Raw genomic sequence first — 16056 nt, 5'->3', positions numbered from 1 at the left:
TAACACCTGTCTACTTTCTTTGCAGGCTTTTGGTGAGAATCAAATAAAACAATGGATATGAAAGAACTTTTGAAACTTTAAAGTGTCAAAAAAAATTCAAGTTGTTCCTAAAGATAATATTTAAAGCAAACTCCAAAAGCAAATATTTCCTATATACAAAGTCTACATTTCTTATTTCAAGAGAGATTGAAAATGGGCTGCTTATTTGCATAAAAGGGATAAAGTAAGAAAAGTAATGGAGCTAGGAACAAAATGGTTTGTGTTTAATAAGTGAGCAAAAACAATTGTGTTCTGTTTTTCTCTGAAATGTATCCTGGGAGGCTACATAATTGAAATTTTCTGACTCTCAAATGAGCACAGAACATAAATTTTGAAGAGGCCTTGCCTAGCATGAATTCTTGGGATTGTACCCTTCAGGCCTTGAGGGAAAATTAAATGGAGGGCTTCCGGTTCCATTAGGAAGCAATTTTCCTCTGGCTAAGTAAGTCAGGATAATCCTGCTGTGACAGTAGGAACCTTGCCAGCCACCCCAGTGGCACCATGAAAACATAACCTGAGCTTTTGGGCTTCTTTTTCAGATGCTGTACCCCTGACTAAATTAGGAATGGGGCCAGCGACCCCACAATATTTGCTAGACAGTATTATGTTTCATCCTGACGCTTCTCATGAGGTCTGTGCGATGAACTGAATGTTAAGAGTGGGGTGGAGTAAGAGATGGATTATATATTATTACAGACTTTGCTTTAGAAATAAGCTAATTCACAGTATTACCAACGTAGAGGCATAAATAATCAACTGTCCTTTCATAAACCTGGACACTTTTGGGAAAGATGGAGTGAGAGCATATCTGTAAACTCTCATACATTAAATAAAATTATCAAAAAGAATGAATGATATGAAAGAAAACACACATAGCACTGAAACTAGAGATTTCTCCAATGAAAAATATTTTAAGACTGTCAGGTACAATATACCTTAGAACATTCTCAAAGATGACCATAGGAAGCACAACACTTACCTTTTTTGGCAGATGCTGTTGGTGCCTGACCCAGATACCCTTCACTGAGCAGGTGCAATCTTCCCCCAGTTGGCTGCTAAGGACACCCAGACTTTATCTTCAACCAAATCCTCTCCCAGCCCCAGACCCCCACCAGGATAGCTAGGGACCATGACTGACCCAGGAGATAAAAGGCTGGCCCCCTGGCGTAAAGATGCAATCAATTCAGAGGTGCAGGTTTTGCTGCAGAGATTCCAAAGGGACCAGGACAGAAGTTACTCTCCAGCTGAGAGACAGTGTCTTGCTTAGCTTTCTTGCTTTCCTTTCTTCTGCCTTACTGACTTCTCTTGAGAACTCTCTCAACACTTTCAAGAAAATCCCCTCCTCAGTCTCTGCTTCTAGGGAACTAGATGTTTTAAAGATAAAAGAATGATACATTGTTGTGGATTGCAGGTGAAAACAATTCTGAAAATTTTATCAATACCTTCCAATTGGGAGGGTCCAGGGATTGGAAGTATGGACAGGGTATGAGAAGGAGGGGGAAAATTCCTTTTGGATTTCCCTTCCATAACATAGATCTATTATATTCCAAACAACAGTGGTTCAGTCAGAACTACTTATTTTTCTCTGAGATGGTTTTCTAATAGCAAAACTGATTTGGGAAGAAAACCTAGTGTAGTATATTTATCCATTGCTGAAAAACAAATTACCACAAATCTAACACCTTAAAACAGCACACATTCTGTGGGACAGGAATCCAAGCATGGTTCAGCTGGGTCTTCTAGTTCAGGGTCTCTTACAGACATCAATCAAGGTTTTATCCGGGCCTGGGGTCCCATTTGAGGCTCAAATGGAGAAGGATCCATTTCCAAGCTCATGTGGTTGTTGGCAGTATTGAGTTCTGTGGGCTGTCAGATTGAGAGCTTCAGCTTCTTGCTGGCTGTTGGCTGGAGGCTGTCCTCAGTTTCTTGCCACATGGACCTCTCCAGATGGCAGTGTACTTCATCAAAGACAGTGAGGGGGAGCATCAACAAAGGTGCTGGTAGCAAGAGAAAAGTCAGAATCAAATGCAACATAATCATGTGGGTGACATTTCTTCACTTTTGCTGTATTCTATTAGAAGCAAGTCACAGATCCTGCCCACACTCAAGAGGAGGAGATTATACTGGAACAAAACCACCAGGAGATAGGGGCCTTAGGGGGCCCTCTTGAAGTCTGCTGCCTCATCAAATAATTTAGAGCAAGAAGGTCTGGAAATGAGGGTGGATCATTTGAAGGATGGGAGACTATCTATTTAGAGGTATTTAACAATTGTAGGTCACTAGCAGTAAGAGGATTAAGGAGGACATGTGTAGTTTTGTCCCACAGAAATCTGATGGAGGTTTTTTTTCTCACACAAGTTCTTGTCTATATGGCCAGCTGAATTAGAGGTGGGAGAGAACTAAGGGCCCCGATGATGGGAAAATATTTTCTCCAAATGCAGTTGATTTCAACAAAAGTACAGAAAATGCCTTCAGGGAAAATGTGCTTTGGCTATAGCATTCTAGAGTACCAACTAGCTCCCCACACTCTCGAAGCCACTGAATAATGGAGGTGATGGTATCAACCCACATCATCACCCTCAGCTTACATCTCAGAAACACTATTCACAAAATGTCAGGAAATAATCAGGAAAGTTGAGAGTTAATAGAAAACCTCTGACAATCAAGTAAAGATGAGTAAAATGGAGCCCATTATACTTAAAACCCACTGTCCTCACATCCTAGTAATAAATGAGATTAACACATTCTACAACAATAGTGTGAAAAACCTAGTTGAAAAGCATATATTTAAAGAATATTTATTCATGGATACAAAATAAAATTTTATGTACTATTTCAGACCAATATTAAAGATAATGTAGTATCTGAAATGAACATGAATGCAATATTAAATAATGAGCCATAGAAATTTTTGTTAAGGAACTAAATAAATGAATCAAATAAAAGAAAAGTGCTATTAAAGAAATTAAAGTAGTAAAGAGAAAACTTATCGTTGCTAAAAACTGAATCATTAAGATGTAGTTGAGAAAATTACCGAAAACCAAAAAAAGCTGTAAAATATTTATTTTTCATTATATATATAGATATATATAATGAAATATCTATATATATCTATATAGATATATAATTTTCTTTTATTTTAAGTTCTGGGATACATGTGCAGGATATGCAGTTTTGTTACATAGGTAAACGTGTGCCATGGTGGTTTGCTGCACCTATCAGCCCATCACCTAGGTATTAAGCCCAGCATCCATTAGCTATTTTTCCTGATGCTCTCCCCACCACCCCCGACTCCCACAGGCCCCAGTGTGTGTTGTTCCCCTCCCTGTGTCCATGTGTTTTCATTGTTCAGCTCCCACTTATAAGTGAGAACATTTGGTGTTTGGTTTTCTCTTCCTGCATTAGTTTCCTGAGGATAATGGCTTCCAGCTCCATCAGTGTCCCTGCAAAGGACATGATCTTGTTCCTTTTATGGCTGTGTAGTATTTCCATGGTGTATATATACTGTGCTTTCTTTATTCTGTCTATTATTAGTAGAGATGTGGGTTGATTCCATGTCTTTGCTATTGTGAATAGTGGTGCAATGAACATATGCGTGCATGTATCTTTATAATAGAATGATTTTTATTCCTTTGGGTATGTACCTAGTAACAGGATTGCTGGGTCAAATGATATTTCTGTCTCTAGGTCTTTGAGGAATCACCACACTGTCTTCCACAATGGTTGAACTAATTTACATTCCCACCAAGAGTGTAAAAGCATTCCTATTTCTCCACAACCTTACCAGCATCTGTTGTTTCTTGACTTTTTCATAATGCCATTCTGACTGGCGTGAGATGGTATCTTATTGTGGTTTTGATTTGCATTTTGCTAATGGTCAGTGATGTTGAGCTTTTCTTCATATGTTTGTTGGCTGCATAATTGTCTTTTTTTGAGAAGTGTCTATTCATGTCCTTTGCTCTCTTTTTAATGGGGTTATTTGTTTTTTTCTTATAAATTTGTTTAAATTCTTTGTAGATTCTGGATATTAGACATTTGTCAGATGAATAGCTTGCAAAACTTTTCTCTCATTCTGTAGGATGCAAGGTTGATTCAACATATGCAAATAAATAAATGTGATTCATCACATAAACAGTACTAAAGACAAAAACCACATGATTATCTCAATAGACAGAGAAAAGGCCTGCGAAAAATTCAATGTTTCTTCATGTTAAAAACTTTCAATAAACTCGATATTAATGGAACACACCTCAAAATAATAAGAGCCAAGTATGACAAACCCACAGCCAACATCATACTGAATGGGCAAAAACTGGAAGCATTCCCCTTAAAAACCAGCACAAGACAAGGATGCCCCTCTCACCATTCCTATTCAACATAGTATTGGAAGTTCTGGCCAGGGCAATAGGGCAAGAGAAAGAAATAAACGGTGTTCATATAGGAAGGGAGGAAATCAAACTGTCTCTGTTTGCAGATGACATGATCTTATGTCTGGAAGACCCCATAGTCTCAATGCAAAAGCTTCTTAAGCTGATAGACAACTTCAGGAAAGCTTTAGGATACAAAATCAATGTGCCCAAATCACTAACATTTCTATACACTAACAATAGACAAAGAGCCAAATCATGAATGAACTCCCATTTACAATTGCTACAAAGAGAATAAAATACCTAGGAATACAGATAACAAAGGAAGTGAAGGGCCTCTTCAAGGAGAACTATTTTTTAATTTTAATTTTTTATTTTTGTAGGTACATAGTAGGTGTATATATTTATGGGGTACATGAGATGCTTTAATACAGGCATGCCATATGAAATAAGCACATCATGAAAAATGAGGTACCCATCCCCTCAAGCATTTATCCATTGAGTTGCAAACAATCCAATTACACTCTTTTAGTTATTTTAAAATATACAGTTATTATTGACTATAGTCACCATTAGTTAAAAAATGACTAGAAAGAACAGATAACAGTGATTCAACATACCATTGGTTCCCAGGGAAGGGACTAGAACAGAAAAAAAAAAAAAATAGAACAAAATATAAATATAAATATAAAAAAATTTTTCTGAATTGAAGATGGGTCTTAATCTATCTATAGGACTTTCCATGTATCAGACAAAATTAATGAAAATCCACCAATATTGAGGCCTATTCTGATGGGGTTATTGTATTTCAAAGACTAAAAAGAGCTGTAGAAGCCTGTAGAGGTTCAGGGACACATTCCCTAAAAGGGAAAATAGACTTAGGGTTGCTTCTCAGTCATAAAATATGTTGGAGAAGGGTGGAACAGTGTTTTGGAGAAAAATAAGTTCTCCCTCAGTAAGAACTTTTTTTTCAATTTAAAAGCTGATCACCTCTGCAACTTTCAAGGAGAAAAAAATCAAAAATTTTCATAGACATATTCCAAATAATCAAGGGGAAAACCAAAATAATGAATTCATAAAATGGGGAAATTGAGATATAAAAGGACTAAACAGTTACCTGTTTTAAATCCATTTTTGTAACAAATTACATCTAAAATTTATGGCCTTACAGAAGTATACAAAGCTATGCATACCAAGAGGTTCATATGTGACTGTTTTAAATCAAAACAACCTATTTAGCACTATTTCTCATTCTGTTATTATTCATTTAGATTTAACTATGTATTTTATAAGAACAATTACACCATCATATTGTCTTGTTTTCATATTTATCTTGAAGTCTCTCTTATTCTGAATCGTTGGAAGTTTGGATATGATCTGTTCTCCCTTGGTTTCCTCAGGTGTGATTCTTCACATGTGGGAGTTTATTTTCTTCATTGCTGCATTTACGCAGGTGAATAATATCTTACCTAGGTAGAAAATTCTTATATTGCAATCTTTTTTCTTAAAAGTCTGTAGAAGTTGTTAGCTCACTAAATTCTATCTTCTAGTTTTTCAGATGAGACATCCAGTGCTTTTATTCCTTGCTAGAAATTTCTCCTTTCCGCTGGCATTGGGTAGAGGTTTATCTTTGGAGACTTCTTTTTTTTTCTTTTTAACCAGGATATTTATGCTGTAGTGCATGTCTATTTTAGTCAATACTGAAATTCAGTGATGCCTTTCAATCTGAAAGCTCAAAAATTTCTTAAACTCAAATTTTTGTTTACTAGTTTTCTAATTATTTCTTTCTTCTGTTTGTATATAATGTCTTCTGAATTTGTTATCAGTATTAGTTTCCAAAGGCTGCTGTAACCTATTAACCATAAACTGGGGACATACACAACTCAGATTTATTCTATAACTGTTGTTGAGGCTTGAAGTCTGAAATTAGGGTGTCAGTAGGGCTGTACTCTCTCTTTAGAACCTGGGGAAGAATCCTCCTTGCCTCTTCTAGCTTCTGGTGGTTGCCAGCAATTCTTGGTGCTTCTTTGTGGCAACATAACTCTAATCTGCCTCCTTCTTCACATAGCCTTCTTCCCTGGCTCTTCTCTGTGTCTTCAAATTTCTACAAGGACACCAGTCTTTGGATTTATGGCCCACCTTAATCCCAAAATGTCATCTTAACTTGACTACATCTGCAAAGACCCTATTTCTAAATAAAGTTACATTAACAGGTACTAGAGGTTAAGACTTTAACATATCTTTTTGAGGGACACAATTCAACCCATGTCATCCAAGTCTCTAACCTCATGATATCTATCTCTTTGTTAGATACTTCTTATACTCAATCTATTAACTTTTAACATTAAAAAGGTTTTTATTTGATAAAAATACTTTTATTTAGTGCTGTGATTGAATCTCCTTAGGTGCTCTTAATACTTTTGCTAAAAGCTGCCTGTTCTCAATGTTCTGCTTGTTCTGCTTCTCTGTGGATGGCCAGAGCTCCATAGCTGTGTTTTTTTTCCTTCATCCACTCATGTCTCATTTTTTGGGCATGGGGTTGTTGCTGTACCTTACCTGGAATCTACCTTATGTGGAGGTGGAAATTGAACAAGTTTCATTCCCTTAGAGCCAGTGATGTAGCAGATGGTGACTTGTCAATCTCCCATTTGGGTCCCAAAGGGAAAGGTTCTCTGCTGTGCTTGTCTCAATTGCAATATGCAGGTCAGGAGTTTCCCACGGACCCCTGCACATGACTGCACTTGGATTTGAGGAGTTACCTTAGGAATGCCTAAAAAGTACCAATGTTTAGTCTCTATCCTTGGTTTAACTGGCCTGGATTCCTAGTCTTTGGATTACATGCAGAACTTCTTATACTTTCATGTACACGTGATTCCCTTGGGCATCTTGTGGAAATACAGATTCTGATTCATGATGTCTGAGTAGGCTGTGATTCAGCATTTCTAACAAATTGCCACATTTTGCTTCTGCTGCTGCTGCAGGTAATTAGAGCGCTGATTTTCAAACTTGGCCATGCATTGGGAACACCTGGTAAACTTTCAAAACACTAAGGGTTCTACCCCACCCTCTGAGATTCGCATTTAATTGATATGGAGTGTTGCTTGGGTAATAGGAATTGCAAAAGCTCCTCAGGTGTTTCTAATTTGGTGAACCACTGTGATAGAGCTTTTCCAGCCTCAGGGCTAGGGTTGACTCAGCTGCTGTGTTTAGTTTCCCTGAAGTTCCTCTCCGGGATCCTTAGTGGTCAGAGGACAAACATCTCTCCAGGTTGCCAGGTATTATAATTCACATCCTTGGGCTTCTTGCTGCCATCCCAGTGTTGTCTCCACCCAGAGGGAAAAACGTTGCAGGTTTGTTCTTTTCGTATTATAATTCACATCCTTGGGCTTCTTGCTGCCATCCCAGTGTTGTCTCCACCCAGAGGGAAAAACATTGCAGGTTTGTTCTTTTCGTATTATAATTCACATCCTTGGGCTTCTTGCTGCCATCCCAGTGTTGTCTCCACCCAGAGGGAAAAACATTGCAGGTTTGTTCTTTTCGTATTATAATTCACATCCTTGGGCTTCTTGCTGCCATCCCAGTGTTGTCTCCACCCAGAGGGAAAAACGTTGCAGGTTTGTTCCTTTCATTAGCAGAGCCCAAGACCTTACTTATAATCTTCAGACCCTGACTGGTGTCTTCTGCACTCCAGAGGCTGATTGTTGGATTGAAAGCAGGCTGACAGGGCACTAAGAATGTGTTTAAGTGATTCTTTTCTCCAAATTGAAATGTTTACTTTTTAAGAGTTTTTTTCTTATTCTCTGATTTGTTTTTTGCTTTTACAATACAGTATTTTGCTTTATAGAAGGGATATCTTCTTAAGCTTCACTGAGGACTCTACTTGAAGTTTTTTTTTTTTTGGTCATTTCCTTATTACTTTTTCTAAAGGTTATTATAATTTTTAAATCTTGGTATTAATCTTGCAGCCTGCAGTTTTTCCTTAAATGTCTCATTTGCTCATATTTAGAACTGGGTGATGGTAAATCTGACTGCATTATCTATGGTGGTAGTTAAGATTTATTAACTTCAGGCTTTAGGGTAAGGGGAAGAAACTGGCTATTTGGTTAGGGAACACCTGTGTAACAGAATGAGGTGGTATGTGCTCCCTGGAACAAGCATCCAGCTTTAGTTGCCTTAGTTCTTTCCAGGTTTGTCTGTGGTTAAGTGTAAAGCTTTGGGCCACTAATGGCAGTCAAAGGAGAGGGACAAATTATTTCACAAATTTCTATACATAGACCTTTGTATACTGTCCATTTTTAAATTTTTAAATAGTTTTCTCCTTTTGTCATATTGCCCTTTACTTGCTGCGCTGCTGAGTGGATCAGCTTTTTCCGTCACAGATGCTCTTACCACATGTGCTCCAGACTGGCTTTTTTTTGCTATGCCTAATCTGCTGAGATTCTTCCATTTACCTCCCATTGCTTATTGCTGGCTACGCTCTTATTCCTTCATTTGTTGTAGGCTTATACTTTTTTAAGATTCTACTACTTTTACACTGTTGGTGGGACTGTAAACTAGTTCAACCATTGTGGAAGTCAGTGTGGCGATTCCTCAGGGATCTAGAACTAGAAATACCATTTGACCCAGCCATCCCATTACTGGGTATATACCCAAAGGACTATAAATCATGCTGCTATAAAGACACATGCACACGTATGTTTATTGCGGCATTATTCACAATAGCAAAGACTTGGAACCAACCCAAATGTCCAACAATGATAGACTGGATTAAGAAAATGTGGCACATATACACCATGGAATACTATGCAGCCATAAAAAATGATGAGTTCATGTCCTTTGTAGGGACATGGATGAAATTGGAAATCATCATTCTCAGTAAACTATCGCAAGAACAAAAAACCAAACACCGTATATTCTCACTCATAGATGGGAATTGAACAATGAGAACACATGGACACAGGAAGGGGAACATCACACTCTGGGGACTGTTGTGGGGTGGGGGGAGGGGGGAGGGATAGCACTGGGAGATATACCTAATGCTAGATGACGATTTAGTGGGTGCAGCGCACCAGCATGGCACATGTATACATATGTAACTAACCTGCACAATGTGCACATGTACCCTAAAACTTAAAGTATAATAATAACACATAAATAAATAATAAAAAAAAGAAAACTTTTCTTTAAAAAAAAAAAGATTCTACTACTATCAAGGAGTATGAGGAGGACGGGGAAGACCTGCTGTCTCATCTCAGAAACATTTTAGCATCATTGTTAATGGCTACACAATAATTAATTTTGCTGATGTAACATATTAATCTAATGAGTACTCTGTTGGAATTCAATTTCTCCCCAGTTTTTACAACTATAAACAACTGTACAATAAACAACCCTGGGATAAAATCTTGTTGCAAGCCTTTCAGACAAAAGCTTACAAATATAACTGTTAGGTCAATTTAGGTATATTTTAAAAATATGTTAATAAATTATGCCCACATCTTTTCAATATGGATTGCATCAATTTACATCTCCCATTCTCCAGTGTTGCCTCCAACACTGGATAAAATAATTATTTCCTTAATCTTTCACTGTCTTTTAAGTTAATAATTTGATCTCATTTTAATATTATCATTTTGAAAAGACCAACCACCCTATGTAGATAGCATTGCCCTTTGCAAGCCAATTACTCCCTGTAATTTTAAATTATTTTAGGCTCCTTATAATATTGATCAGATCTAAATGCATTGATCCCTCCCACTTCTCAAACTCCATGAGATCAGAGTCATTATCTTTATGGCTTTATTCCCTAAATTTAGGAAAAGTATTTGTAGGTACACAGTAAGTATTTTCTGAATAAAAAATATAGGAGAAAGCATGTTTATGAAAGCATTTTAAAGGAGATATTTCAGTCAATTACAAATGACTCAATATTCAAGTATTTCATTTTCGCTCTAATTTTTATAACCCAACTACTCTTCAATCTGGACCTTTCATTTGTATACAGTTACAAATACAACCCAAGCACCAGAAGGTCTGTAGAATGAAGGACGCTCTTTGGTAAAGAGATTTTTATCTACGAAACTATAGAGGACCTGTGGTAATTATTGGGTGTATCCCAGAAGTCATCCCTGTAGCACCGATTTTATTGCAAGAATATGCGTGCTTAACTAGTTTTTGTCTTTATTTTAAGCCTTTAACCCCACACTGATCCCAGGACTTCTTTTCCTGTGATTTTTTAATGGTAGGAAATGGAACTACCAGCTCTCTACAGATGTCAGAGAGCCAGCCTTGCAGACAGCTGGAAAAAACAGGTGTACAGAAATCCAGGGACTATTAACATATCTAATTGAATAAGTGTTGGTAGTTACAAAAGTAATTAAGAATAAAAGAAAGCCTTGTGAAGCGCCTAACAAAAACATTGCTGGTAATCACTGCCAACTTAAAGCTCATTTTGTGAAGCTTTCTAAAAAATGGGATCATTTGATATTGAATATTACCTTTTGTCTTGTAATTTACATGGGTATCTTTAATGAACAGCTCGTTTATAGTTCCACCGAGTTTTTCTTGTGTGTGTTGCAGGTGTCTTTGAAACAGCAGTATCAGCAATTTAGAGTCAGCAGGCTTCCTCCTGAATATTTATGGAAAGATTTCAAAAGTACACTTACCAGTTTTCTTGAAGTTGTCTTTATGAAATTACCACGTTTCATCCTACACTAGAAACATTCTTCTTTTATAATTAAAAAATGGAAGTTTTTCCACCATGGCTCCTTTGTTAGAATTTTCATATTGAATCCCATGAATGATTCCATATAACATTTTATGACTATTTTTGTAATTATAAAAGAAGTAGATAATTATTGTAAAACAAAGGAAATTCTTTAGATAAAAAATATATCACACATGCTACAGCCACATGGAGAGCATGTATTTTATATATATATATGTATATATGTGTATATATATGAGTGTGTGTGTGTATATATGTGTATATATACACATATATATACATATATATATATATATATATATATATGTATGCTGACTCTAAATTGCTGATACTGCTGTTTCAGAGATGCCTGCAACACACACAGGAAAAACTCAGTGGAACTATAAACGAGCTGTTCATTATATACATATATACATATATACACATATATTGACATATACATATATATACATATATATACACTTATGTGTATATATATGGTGGCTAGCAGTATATTAGTTTGCTAGGGCTGACATAACAAAGTACCATACACTGTATAGCTGAAGGAACACACATTTGTTTTCTCACAGTTCTGGGGGCTACTTGTCTGAGTCTGGGTGTTAGAAGGGTGGCTTATTTTGAGACTTCTATCCTACACTTGCAGATAGTCATCTTTCCCTGTGTTATCACCGCATCTCGTCCCACTATATATTTGCCTGCCTGTGTCCTCATCTCCTCTTTTTAAAGAGTATCAGTCATATTGCATTGGATTTCAATCTAAAGACCATCTTTTAACTTAACTACTTCTTTAAATACTTTGTATTCAGATATACATTCTGAGGTACTGGGGGTAAGAACTTCAACACATGCGTTTTGGAGGGACACAATTCAGCTCCTAACTTGAGGCTTTTAAATGTTTGTCTTAACAGCTTTATTGAGATGTAATTGACCTATAATAAGTTGCACATGGGAATTGGATAAAATTATATACATTTTCCATGTGTAATTTAATGTAATTTTTGACATATGTATTTACCCATGAAACTATTACCATAGACAATATAATAAACGTATGCATCCCATTCAGAAGTTACCTTATGTTCCTGTAATTTCTCTATCCTTCTCTTTCCTGCTCTGTTCCCATCCTCAGAAAGACACTAATCTACTATACGTTAATTTGCATTTCCTAGAATTTTATAAAATGGAATCATATACATATAGCATGTGCTTTTTTTGTTGGTCTGGCTTTTTTCATTCAGGATAATTATTCTGAGATTCTATCATGTTATATTGTGTATTACAGCATCTAGCACAATACCTGGCACATGACAGGTACCCTCATTATTAACTCAATAAATAAATAAAATATAAATTAATGGCTATTTTAGGAGGTTAAGGAGATTGGACATTACAGCATATGCAGTTAAATGACACTCATAGTTTTGGTGTTCTCTCTGAAGCTTTTACAAGTGAATGAATGAACCAGGTCTATAGTTTAGAAAATGTTTCTGATGGCAGCTTGAAGGATGGATTTGTGGCAGGGAGAGGCTAAAAGCAAGGGACCAATTATTAAAAATTCTGACATAATGGTTCCTATACATGGGATTTGCATATGGGCATCCATGTTAAAATATCCAGTAGGCAATTGAAAATGGAAACGAGTAGGAAGATTGATTTTTTTTCTTTTTGGTTGGAGGAGTGATGGGGAGGTAGGAGATGGAAAGGTGAGTGAGAAAATTAGGATGGGATTTCCTAAATCTATTTGTAAAGTTGCCAGATAACTTTAGCCCTGTATGACAATACACAGGAAAGAAAATGGGTATCAGAAAAAACCAATTACAGTCTCAAATATTACCTTTCTTACTAACCTTAAGTAACACTGCCTTTGTGCCTGTTTGCTCATGTTTTTTAGGATTTATTGTTCCTGGTGTTTTCAGACTTCACAGTGATGAACTCGGATGTGGATCCTTATTTCCTGTGCCAGGATCTTTCATCTTGAAGACTGGTGAGATTGGGAAATTCCTTTTGATTATTTATTTTGTAAATTTTTTCTTCTCTGTGTTCTCTGTAATCTGTTTTTTGAAATTTCATTTCTTGGTTAGTGATACTGATATTTTTGGCTTGATGTGTCTTTATATTTGCTCTCATATTTTTCATTTCTTTGATTATTTCCCAACTTGACTATTGAAATTTTTATTTTGTTAATCTTATTTTGTAATTTCCCAAGAGATTTTTCTGGTTTCTTTTATTATTACTTTTTACATAGTGGCCTATTCCTGATTTATGAATATTATGTTGTCTGGACCATTTCTTAGAATACTAATTAGAGTGTTTTAAACTTCTTTTTTGTTCCTTATCTTATCGCTGCTTACCCCTTCCCCTTTTGTTTGTTTCAGTCTTTCTTTTGCATGTTGTATTTTTTTTCTCAAATGTTGATTCTCAGCGGCAAATTTGCTTTTAATAACAAAGTTCTTCCTGAGCATCTAATTTATTTCAAAAGAATTCTGCTTCTATCCCCTTTTCTTAACTTGGGGTAAATGCTTGCCTGAAGGCTGTTATCTATGAAGGTGGTGAGCAGGAGTTTAAAATGGTGGAAATGACAGTTCTGTATTTGAAGTGTCAGCTAATCTTCTTTTCAGCCTCACTTCTAATTCATGGTCTACATTGTATTGAGAATTACAAGATATTCTCTCCGGGGATTTGCTGGTTGAATAAATGCCTTCTTTACTGCATTCTCTCCACACTTTTTTTGTTGTTGTTGCAACATTCCTTCCTCTGCTTCATTAAAGTTTTAACATCCATCTTCCAAAAGTTTGTTGATATCTGTATTGTGCTAATAGATCCGTTTCTTTTTTTTACTTCTTAAAAACAGATACATAATATTTATACATATGGATGGGGTACATGTGATGTTTTGTTATATACGTAGATCACATAAATGGTAAGTCAGAGTATTTAGGGTATTCATCACTTTGAGTGTTAATCGTTTCCATGTGTTGGGAACATTTCAAGTCCTCCATTCTAGCTATTTTGAAATACATGTTATTGTTAACTATAGTCATCCTATTCTGCTATCAAATATTAGAACTTATTTCTTCTAATTATATGTTTGTACCCTAACCAACCTCTCTTCATTAACTTCTCCCTCCCACACCCTTTTCAGCCTCTCATATCTATCATTCTACTTTCTGCTTTCATGAGATCAAGTTTTTTAGCTCCTACTCGTGAGAACATGCGATATTTGTCTTTCTGTGCATGGCTTATTTAACTTAACAGAATGACCATTAGTTCTGTCCATGTTGCTGCAGATGACATAATTTCATTCTTTTTACAGCTGAATAGTATTCAATTATGTATATATACCACCTTTTCTTTATCCATTCATCTGTTGATGGATACTTAGGTTGATTGCATATATTGCCTTGTGAACAGTATTGCAGTAACCCTTTCTGTTTTATTTTTGTGTTGTGGGTTTATTTTTTTATGTTTTAGTCTTTTATCATTTTATGGTCTTGGCTTGATCTATGTTTGGCATCTTGAAACCTGTAAGAGGAGCAATACTGTCTAACTTAAAAATATTCTGAAGATTAAATAATATAATATATGCAATATTTTAAATTAACATATTAAATACTAGTCTAAGTTTTCCATTATGTAAAAGCATTTTTTAACAGATGTTCTGCCAGCTAACCCCAAAGTATATGTAATAAAATTATAGCCTATATAATATTTTATTTTCAACATCCTGGTCACAGAAAGAAGACACACTAACTACTCAGAGGAAGATTCTATAGGTTGTATTTTTTTTAGAAAACTTATCGTAGTTCTACTTTCCTTTTGGATTCAGTTTTGATCTGTGAGATGCTAAGCAGAGAAATCCAGTTGAGCCCACTGATATGCTTTGTATTTTTGTCCCTACCCAAATCTCATGTTGAATTGTCATCTCCAATGTTGGAGGAGGGGCTTGGCAGGAGGTGATTGAATCGTGGGGTAGATTTCCCTCTTGCTATTCTTGTGATAGTGAGTTCTCATGAGACATGGTTATTTAAAAGTGTGCAGCACCTTTCCCTTCGTTCTCTCCTCATGTGTAAGACATGCCTCCTTCCTCTTCGCTTTCTGCCATATTTTAAGTTTCCTAAGGTCTCTCCAGCCATTCCTACGTAACCTATGGAACTGTAAGACAATTAAACCTCTTTTCTTTATAAATTACCCAGCCTCAGGTAAATCTTTATAGCAATGTGAGAATGGATTAATACACTCAGACGTCTGCACTACAGAACTGTGAGATAATAAATGCGTATTGTGTTGAGTTTCTTAAAGTTGTGGTAATTTGATATGTAATAATAAAAAATGTATACAGATAGACTGGAGGAGGGAGGGACAGAGTCAGAGAGACAAAGTTATCCCTGTATCTCCTGTCTAATTGTTTACCTATAAGCAAAGTTTGTGTGCCTTGGAAGTCCTTAGTAATTAAAAATGGATAGTCGCATATTTTATTGTATCTTCAACACCCATAATGCACACAGTCAATAGCCAGTGATTAAGTAAATATGCATTAGATCCGTAGATAATAATATGGTAAATTTTATTATTTTTCAGGGCATTGACTGCCTCTCCCTTTGGCAGATTTACCCTGTCTTGCTCCACTGATGTAAGGCTAGGTCTGTGCTATTGTCTGAATATTTGTGTCCTTCTCAAATTTGTGTGTTGAAAACCTAATCACCAATGTGATCATATTTGGAAGTGGAAATTTTGGTAGGTAATGAGATTGTGAAAACAGAACTCTCATAAATGAGATTAGTGCCCTTACAAAAGAGGCCCCAGAAGCTGCCTTGCCCCTTCTACCATTTGAGGACACAGCTAGAAGGCAGCATCTATGTTGAGGGCCCTCAGTCAGACACTGAATCTGCCAGTGCCTTGATCTTGGATTTCTCAACCTCTAGA

Source organism: Pan paniscus, chromosome 11, assembly GCF_029289425.2.
Source record: "Pan paniscus chromosome 11, NHGRI_mPanPan1-v2.0_pri, whole genome shotgun sequence".
Classification (NCBI taxonomy): domain Eukaryota; kingdom Metazoa; phylum Chordata; class Mammalia; order Primates; family Hominidae; genus Pan; species Pan paniscus.
This window is presented reverse-complemented; position numbering follows the sequence as displayed.